Below are 9,907 nucleotides of genomic sequence, written 5' to 3'. Positions count from 1 at the left end.
TCTAACCTCAACCCCTGCCCCACAGTTCACTTCCAAGCAGAATATGTGTGCGTGAGTGCATGAAGGTGGTAAAGCATGGAGACTAGTTCTAGTCAGGCATGCAAGCTTCTCCCCATCAGCATTTTTATAAGAGAATGTCAATTGCATACCCAGCTCAGTTGACAGCTAAACCATATGACTCCTCACGCAACTGGCTCCATCAATGGCTGTGCAAAAGGAACTTATCTAGAAACATAATTTTGAACTCTCTGCTGCCCAATAGCTATCATAAACCTGAGCTAAAAGTAATAATACTATGAAATATTGGCTTCCAGCCTTGACATTCTAATGTCTACCTCTATATTAAGCCAAATCATCAGAAAGATGTTCATCCTTCCTCCCACCCCTCTATTCTTTGTCTCACCATTCCCTCCATGTATTTTACAAAGACTGTGAATTGATTATTTTTTTGTCATAGCACTGATGGCTAAAAACTTGTGGTACACCTTTAGCAAGTACATAGCACAGCACTATGTGTTTCCTGCCCTTGCTGTAATAATGACATCATTTCATATCCTTCTCTTTTCTGTTTTATCTTTCTCCTCTCCTTATAATTTAGTGTTGTTACTATGTCTGATTTAAATCATTGTAAGTCTCCTTAAATTGACTGTGAAATAAGATAAGAACAGATAAATAAATAACTGACCTTCCTGCCTCTGAAATTACCTCGCTAATATTCAGCCTTCCCATAGATGTTGAGTGAATTTTCTAACACACACTTTTGATCATGTTACTGCCTTCCTTAAAACTCATCAAAGGGTCTCCATCATTTATGGAACTGATTCCAAATGCATTGGCATGGGGCCTTCATGAAGGCCTCTCTTCTCTAAACTTTTATTTCTTCTTCAGGAGGCAACATGGCATAAGAGTTTAGAACTCAAATCCTGGCTTTACCGATTACCTTATACTGGTAACTGAATAAATTATTTATTCCCTCTGGACACCAGTGTCCTCATCTGTGAAAAGGCAGTAATAGTAACTACCGCATAGGTTGTTGGAAAGATGAAGAGAGTTGTTACATACAAAATATTAAGAACTGTTTCTGAGACCTTAGAACACATTAGCTATTGTTATTAGTCTTTACTCCCTTCCCCATCAATTGTAATCTGGTCACAACAAACTACTTGGAATTACCTGTAGTTCCCCTTACATTTAGTAATCCCTACAAAACTCCATGTTATGCCCCCAGCCAGGCTTGCCCACCTTTGATAGCAGGTGAACTCTTCTTTTGTCAGATCCAACCTCAGTATCTAACTTCTACAGATAATTAATACATAAATAGTTTCTTCCTAATCCCTCCATTCCGCCCAAACTCCCTAGCTTGGGGAGATGAACTGAACGGCTCTTTCCCTTGCCACTTTACTTTGCTGAGTCTTATATTACAGCACTTAGCTCACTCCATTCCAAATGTGTACTTATCTACCAGCCTCTCTTATTGGGCCGGGAGGACTTGACGGCCCAAGACTGCGACCTAATTACAATTACATTTCCAGCAGTTTGCACTGTGGCTGGCACAGAGTGAGCTATCAATAAATATTTGCTAATCTATGAATAAATAAATGAACATATGAATGAATGAGTGAATGAATGAATGATAGCACATTGTTAGAAATAAATAATGTAAGCAAAAGAAGGAATTCAAGAGAAAAGGGGAATTAATGATTAATGGTTTGGGAGATCACAAAGCAAATTATATTTTAGCAAGCAGTACAAAAATATACTGATACTTATGAAGATAAAATGGATAGCAATGCACATTTCATTCCAAAGGCAATGCGTTTGTAAGTGAAGTGCCCGTGGCGGTTAACTGTTTGCTCTTAAGTAAATTGAATTTGCATCTCTATAGATTATACACATTATATGAGCTCTGCATATACGAGTAATGTTAGTCCCTTGAAAACCACTCAAAACTGCATGTTCAAAAAGGTTAGAAAAAGTCCCTATGGGAAAATTTTATGATTAACTCTAAAAAATGAACTCTTCTTCACAGAGTATATTACAATGTCCAGTATGATGCGGTCACCTTGGATTTACCCTGAGGCATACATATTCTTGCCCCTCGTGTCTCCGGGCCAGCATTCAGCATCTCCTAGGGAGCTAACAGAGGCTAGAAATGTTACCTATGGTCCAGGACTCACCAAGAGCACTATTTCATCCAAGGATGACCATGATCTCTTTAGAACCACAGTCTGATATATATATTTTCATAAAATTTCTCTCTCAAAAGGCCCATTGAAAAAATCTGCCAATAAAATAAAATCTTACTTACTGAATTAAAAACTCAGAAATCCCCTGAAAGTACATACTTGAAAGAGGGAAAGAGACAGAGAGAGGGAAAGAGAAAGAGAAAGAGCAAAAAAGAAAAATTGAATTAGAAGGACCTGTTCATTTTATTGCCTGAATCAAGAAGTGCCTACATGAGTTATTAGATTTGGTTTTTTTTAATGTTTTATTTTGTTTTTATTGGTTATGAATACTCATGGGGTACAAAGCAAATTGTCACCACTCGTGCCTAAGATGTGATGGCCAAATCCGTACTGGCAGCATGTCCATTACCACAAATTGTGATTATACCCTGTGTCCCCCACCCAATTATCACCTCAATTATCCCCGACTTCCCTCCCCATCCCCCTTTCCCGACTCCACTTTGTATCCCTAGGTGTGCTCTCTCCCTCTGCAAGTCCAGCGCACCACTGTGGTCTTTCTTTCCTTTCTTCTTTCTCTCTTAGCTCCCACTTATGAGAGAGTACAGACAGTATTTATTCCTCTGTGCTTTGCTTATTTCACTTAACATAAGTTTCTCCAAGCTCATCCATGTTGGTGCAAATGAGAGAATTTCATTCTTTTTTATGGCAGAATAGTATTCCATGGTGTATATATACCACAGTTTCCTTATCCAATCATCTATTGATGGACATTTAGGTTGGTTCCATGTCCTGGATATTGTGAACAGAGCTGCGATGAACATGGGAGTGCAGGTATCCCTTCAACATGATGATTTCCATTCCTCTCAGTATATACTCAGAAGTGGGATTGCTGGATCATATGGAGGATCTGTCTATAGTTGTTTGAGAAACCTCTATACTGTTTTCCATACTGGTTGTACTAATTTACAGTCCCACCAACAGTGCAGGAGTGTTCCCTTCTCTCCTCACCCTCACCAGCATTTGTTATTATCATTTTTTATTATAGCCAGTCTAACCAGGGTGAAATGACATCTCAATGTGGTTTTAATTTGCATTTCCCTGATGACAAGTGACACTGAAATCAATTATTAAAACAAAAAGAAAGTCCAAACCATTTAAAAGACTGATTATCACCTTATAAAATAAATTTAATCAGAATTTCATTATACACTTGTTTATTTCTTTGCTTTTTTGGATTAAGGCATGCAAGTTTGCTGGAAAATAGTAAAATACTTTTCCACAGCCAAAATGGTTTAAAAATTCACTATTTCACTATTAAGAGTGTTCCAAAAATGCATCTTCTCATCTTACACATTTTAAGTAAATTCAAAATATAATAAGAAAAGAAACATGAACAAATCATGAGTATACAACTCAATGAATTTCCATAAATTATACGTACACCCTGGGATATGTGTATGTTTCAACTGCCTAATAGTTTTCAGTGGTTGTATCAATTTACATTCCCATCAGGAGTGTATGAGAGGTCCAGTTGCTTCAATTTCTTGCTATCTATGTCAGCTTTTTAAATTTAATTTATTCTGATGTATGCAGTGATATATTATCATGACTTTATTTTCCATTCCTCCAATAACTAGTGAGATTTAGGTCTTTTTCTCATATTTATTAGCATGTGGATACTCTCCTTTGTCAACAACGTATTCAAGAGTTTATCCTTTTTCTATTGAGGTATCTGCCTTTTTCCTATAGATTTGTCGGAGTTCTTTCATATTGCAGATAAAAGACACTTACTGGATACATACACTGCAAACACCTCTGTACCACATGCTGTCACCCCCCTACTAACATGCCCAGCAATCACCTGCAGCCTGATAGATGCTTCCTATTTGTGCCAGTGACTTTTTACCACAACTTCTGTGTCTCTTTATATGGAAACCTCTGGCTCAGAAATGTGTTTAGCTCATGCTCTGTGCAGGCTACAAAGTGCCAGGGAGTTAATGTCCTCAGGAGCAACTCCACACAAATGTGGGGCAGGAGGTGGTGGATAAATAACTATCTTCTCAGTTCTCAGCAAGACAATTCTGAGACATGTCCAATACAGTCTCTCAGAAGATCCTCGGAACTGAGCCACGGTTACATCATAAACTTTATTGGGCCCCCTTCATTCTCTGTCTCCCTTCCCTTCTCCCAATCACTGTTGTTGTCCTTTAACCTAAGATCACTTCCCAAATAAACTACTTTCACCCAGTCTTTATCTCATGATCTGCATTTGGAGAAACACAAACTAAGATCTGTTGCCCTTTCTTAATGGAGTCTTTTAGTGAACAAAAGGTTTTAATAAACATTTCTACACAGCTTAACTGTAGTGAAATTTTGAGAAGAAAGTCTAGTCACCAGTTTTCTCACTAAATTTGCTTCACTTCTTGCGTGTTATCAAAACTCCTTTTCTTCCAAAGAGCCTTGCACACTGGCATTCTGCACTCATTGTGTATTCATGGACTACCAGCACTTTCCTAGAAAAGAAACCCAGCGCTTGCCAGCAGAAATGTAGGCTGGCCTATTTGGAATAGATGGTTTAATATGTGTGCCAAACAAACACAGCCACAGGCGGCACGGAGCTCACTGAGCAAGGTCTTTCATTCTCCCTATAAAATTCCATCCACAGACTACAAGTAAAGATTATCGGTCACGCAGTGTGTACATGCACATCACCAGCCAGCTAGAGTACTGTTTCCTGTTAGAGCCCACTCCATGAATAGGCCACCAGTTGTCATCTAAAGACGCAGCAGTGCTGATTCTCATAATGTCTGAGGATTAAGTCAAAAGTTCTGCATGTTTCTTGATGCTCAGTGAGTTGTGCCAATGTCCAGCAGCTGGACATTGTAACTGTGTTCACCAGAATTCATTGAGAACAGTGCTTGAAGACAGGGCACTGTGATTTCATAACAACTTTTATCAATGACTTGAAAGAATGGAATAACAGTTTTTTAGATCTGATTTTTATGGAAGAGATAATAACCTAGTCAAAGGGTATTGAATTCAAGATGAAAGCCAAAATGAGAGAAATGGTTTACAAGAAATATAGTGAATTAGGAGGCATAGTTATTAGTTTGAGAATTTGATTTTTTCCGTATTTATACCCTTGGAATCTAGCACAAGTCTGGCATATAATAAAATTCAAAAAATGATTTTGAATGAGTTCACAAATGAGTAAACAAATAAACAATGCAACATGTTAAATATGTTAATTATGTGACATCTAAAAATATGTCCCATATAAATTAATGTTTTGTGAAAGTGAAAGATCCATTTATGAACTGAAACTTTTTGGGGTCTTAATCACTTCTAATACAATCTTTTTGAAAAAGATCACCATTAGGTAAAATACTTATGCTAGTGAATATAGTTCAAACTCTAATATGAATAAATAAACAAATAACATTCTCATATGAAACCCCAAGCATAACTTAGATTCTGTTAAGGATACAGTCTTCCATCACCCTATGCTGTAACATAATGTCCCCACAACTATTAATTCAATATATATTTATTGATTGTGTCCTGCATACCAGGTATTGGGCTAAATACCGGGGATAAAATGGTTTATAAAATACACATGGGGTAGCTGGAGAGATAAACAACCACATAGATAAATAAAGAATTATACATCGTGATGGAAATATATTATGAAGGACAAGTAGGTGTGCAGTGAGAGATTAGAACAGGAGACCAGATAGACCAAAATAACAGACCACAAGCAACTCAACTCAACACATATTTACATATTTACTGAGTACCCACTATGTGCAAGACACTGTTATTAACCCCAAATGGAAGACAAAGATAGAAAAGACAAACATGTTGCTCTCAGAAGTGCTACAATAATGAACCAGACAGACAGATAATGCATTTGAGAGGGATTAGAAAGTCATAGCAAAACACATGTTGACTGGGATTAATAAATAATTAGGATCATAGACTTTGAGTGCAAACTTTCTGGGTTCAAGTCTTGCTCTACTGCTTTATGAGCTCCACTTGGTACATTATTTAAGGTTCCTAAGAATGATAATAATTGTGAGGACTAAGTGAAATAATAAATATAAAGCTCTTACACAAGGCCTGGTAGATTGCAAGCACTCAGTAAGTGTTAGTTGCCACTATGATTATTCTTACTATGTTCCATGCTACAGTTGAAAAACCTGCAATAAGAATGGGATTTCCACAGCGAAGAAGCTCAGCTAACTACAACATATTAATGAGACCCAGGTGACATGTTTGAACCTGCAGTGAGCTAATGGCTTCTCATTCTTTTGCATTGTCATAGGCTTTAATTCTTGCTAACTACCATCTAAATGCATATAACTATTCACAAAGATCTCTGTGTGATCTGAAGTAAATAAGATATGAAAAATGTATTTTCTATTACAGGAAAATTTTAGGATCAAGGCCTATCAAACATGAGACAAAAGTTAGGAATAATATATTACTATGAGGCACATGACTATCATGGTCCAGAAAAGTAAATATTCTTTTCCACCATTAGTAGAATACTTCCATTTAAGTTTCTTTGTCTGGAGAAGCATTGAACAAATTAGATTAAACTTGTAAAGATTAGTAAAAATAATTAAATGAGAAAGAGCACCTGTAAACAATGATTTTTGTCCCATCAACAATGTAGTCTAAAAATTATGGGTTCGTACGCCTGATAATGGTTGATAAGCCCCCATAGAATTGGCACTGTGTGCCATTTTCAGAGCTTCTAGCCTATGGCTAGGTCTTAGTCTGTGCCTTGTATGGAGGGCACATCTTCTAAAGCAAATGTGCGGTATTTCTGGCTTAAAAAACAAGAGGGCCGGCCCGTGGCTCACTCGGTAGAGTGCGGTGCTGATAACACCAAGGCCACAGGTTCGGATCCCATATAGGGATGGCCGGTTTGCTCACTGGCTGAGCGTGGTGCTGACAACACCAAGCCAAGGGTTGAGATACCCTTACCGGTCATCTTTTAAAAAAAAAAAACAAAAAAACAAGAGGACACAATATAGGATAACCACAGCTGCCAGATAGTGAGGGGGTATTCCCAGAAAGAGAAGAGCCAGTTCTGTGAATAAACTGTGCAAATACCTGCTGATGGCTAAACCATGCATGCATGGTGCAAGCATTAAACACTTTAATTAAAGCAAAATGAACTAACCTGAGATTTAGGCTTCTGACCAAGAGACAGAATTTGCAATTTCAGTCCAACCAACTCACTTCCCTACATTTAAAAAAATCATTTTTGGAAGAATATAATAAAATTCAGAGTCTCCACAATATAAAACTCACAATATAGAGAATGCAATCCAAAATTTTTTGACTTATAAATAAACAACAAACTGTAACCTACTCTCAAAAGAAAATACAGCCTATATAAAATGCCTCTAAGATGATCCTGATGAGAAAACAGTAGACGGGAATTTTATTTATTTATTTATTTATTTTACACATCCAATACATTTATTCTGTAAAAACAATACATGTTTTGGGTTTCAATTTTTTTTAACAGTAAACTCTTCAACTACAAACCTCAAATACGTGAAAGATTTTCCAAGGACATGCATAAGAGGATTGATAAAACCCAAACTGACTAAATGTAGTCTCACATTATAAGCTGGCATAAAAATAAATAAAATTCTTTACTATCACAATAGCAACAATAACGTACACATAATGATGGTTTGTGGATGAAGATTAACTATTCTAATTCTACTTCAAAAAGAAAGAGTTCATTTTAAAAGTCTATATTTAAAAGTCGATGCTTTGTCTGGTTTCCCATAGGGCTGCAGCTGATTCCAGCTTTAAAAAGTAAAGTACCCACCTTGAGTGATTAGCCAAAATTGTATTGTCATTGGGAAAAAATAAATTATTGCCTTCATTTTGGAGTAACACAAAAGGACTAACTTCACATATAGAAACTCAGTTTGTATACATAACAATATAAATTTTGAGAAGTTTAAGTTGTTAACAAGCTATTTCTAATACAGAATAGATATTTTACAGTATGGTTAAACTTTACACATGGCCTCAAAACTGAAGGACAATTTTAATTTCATCTTCAATATGCCAACATTATGTATCTGGGAATTATTTCCTGGGTTCTGTCAGAGAGGAAATTCCATCCTTAAGCATTGTGTCGAGAGGTCATCTAAAAAGACACTAACTTATATTTAACTGAGTATTTGGTGACGGTGGGTGGGGTAAAGGCAAGAAAATGATGATCATGACTGCCTTAATAAAAGGATCCTAGAAACATAGAAGCCTGAGAAAAAATCTTGATAAGCCTTAGTGGTCAAGGGCAACTTCATGCAACCAAATAACATGAAATTAAATCAATAACCTTAAAAAAAGCTAAAATGTCTTTTTTCCCCCAAACACACAGAGAGAAATGTGAATACTGTACGTACAAACTGGGGTTCTGTCAATGACAAGGACTACGTGTTGGTTCATATCAAATCCAAGAATATTAGACAACCCAACATATAACCTTCTTGTGGTTTCTCTTGATATACAGCATTCATTATGGTAGTTAGGTCCCTTCACTGCTTTTCTGCAGGTCTGAAGTTGTGTTTCTTGTGTCATCGCTGGCATCTCCACCCTCAGAGCTATTTTTGATTTCCTTTTCTTTGCAGTCTTTGCCATCTTTTTCTCCTGGAGATTTCCGGGAGTGTTTAGAGGATTTCTTCGAAGTGTATGACTTTTTCCATCTTGAGCCTGCTTTTTCATTCTTTCTTTTGCCTTTTCCATCTTCTACTCTATCACCTTCTTCCTTGCTGTTTGCATCTGCAGTATTTCCACTTTCTCCCTCAGTTTCTGAAGAGCGCTGCTGCTGAATTGCCTGGTATCCAGTAAACTTTACTTTTGGGTTATTTTCTATTTCCCACAATCCTTCATTAAATCCTTTCCATTTGTTTGACTTTCCCAACTTGTCTTTGTATTCCTTGTACAGAAAAAGGTCTTTGGGACTTAGAAATGTAGTTTCATGGGTGCCAAAAAAGAAGATAGGATACTTGTTTGCTGGAAGCTTCACAGCTCCTTCTGGGAGTTCGTCAATCATAAACTGGGTAGTTTATAAGCAACAGCAGTTTGTTTCTCCTAGTTCTGGAGGCTGGGAAGTCTAATATCAGAATGGCAGCATGGATGGGTTCTGCGGAGGGCCCTCTTCTGGGCTGCAGACTGCTGACTTCTTGCTGGGTCCCTACATTTTGGAAGCAGCAGACAGGAATTTTAAAGCGGCTATTTATATATGCTCAATGACATAAAGGAAAATATAATTGTGATGGACTAAAAGACAGGAAAATTCATAGAAATAGGAACTACCAAAAGAAGCAAAGGAAATTCTAAAAAATAAAAAATAAAATGTCTGAAATAAACAATTTACGGAATGGGTCTAAAAACAGAAGATGATAGAAAGACAGTGAAATTGTAAATGAATTAAAATTATCCAATATGGAGAAAAAACATTTTACAAGTTATTTAAAAAGCCTCAGTGACCTGTGGGAAGATATAAAAAGATCTAGCACATATGTAATTTTAGTCTCAGAAGGGAAGAGGGAAAATATTGCAGAGAAGATATTTAAAGAAATAATGGCTGCATGTTTCCCAAATTTGTCAACAGACATAAAATTTTAGATTTGAGAAGCTCAGCAAACCCTAATCAAGAAAAATGCAAAAAAAAAAAAAAATCG

The 9,907-nt window shown here is 36.7% G+C and overlaps 1 pseudogene; it reads right to left on the bottom strand.

The window, feature by feature from the left end:
* Nucleotides 1-8,666: 8,666 nt before the first annotated feature.
* LOC103601125 lies at nucleotides 8,667-9,276 on the bottom strand (annotated as a pseudogene).
* Nucleotides 9,277-9,907: the final 631 nt, after the last annotated feature.

Source organism: Galeopterus variegatus, unplaced genomic scaffold (assembly GCF_000696425.1).
Source record: "Galeopterus variegatus unplaced genomic scaffold, G_variegatus-3.0.2 Scaffold3598, whole genome shotgun sequence".
Taxonomy (NCBI): Eukaryota; Metazoa; Chordata; class Mammalia; order Dermoptera; family Cynocephalidae; genus Galeopterus; species Galeopterus variegatus.
This window is presented reverse-complemented; position numbering and strand designations above follow the sequence as displayed.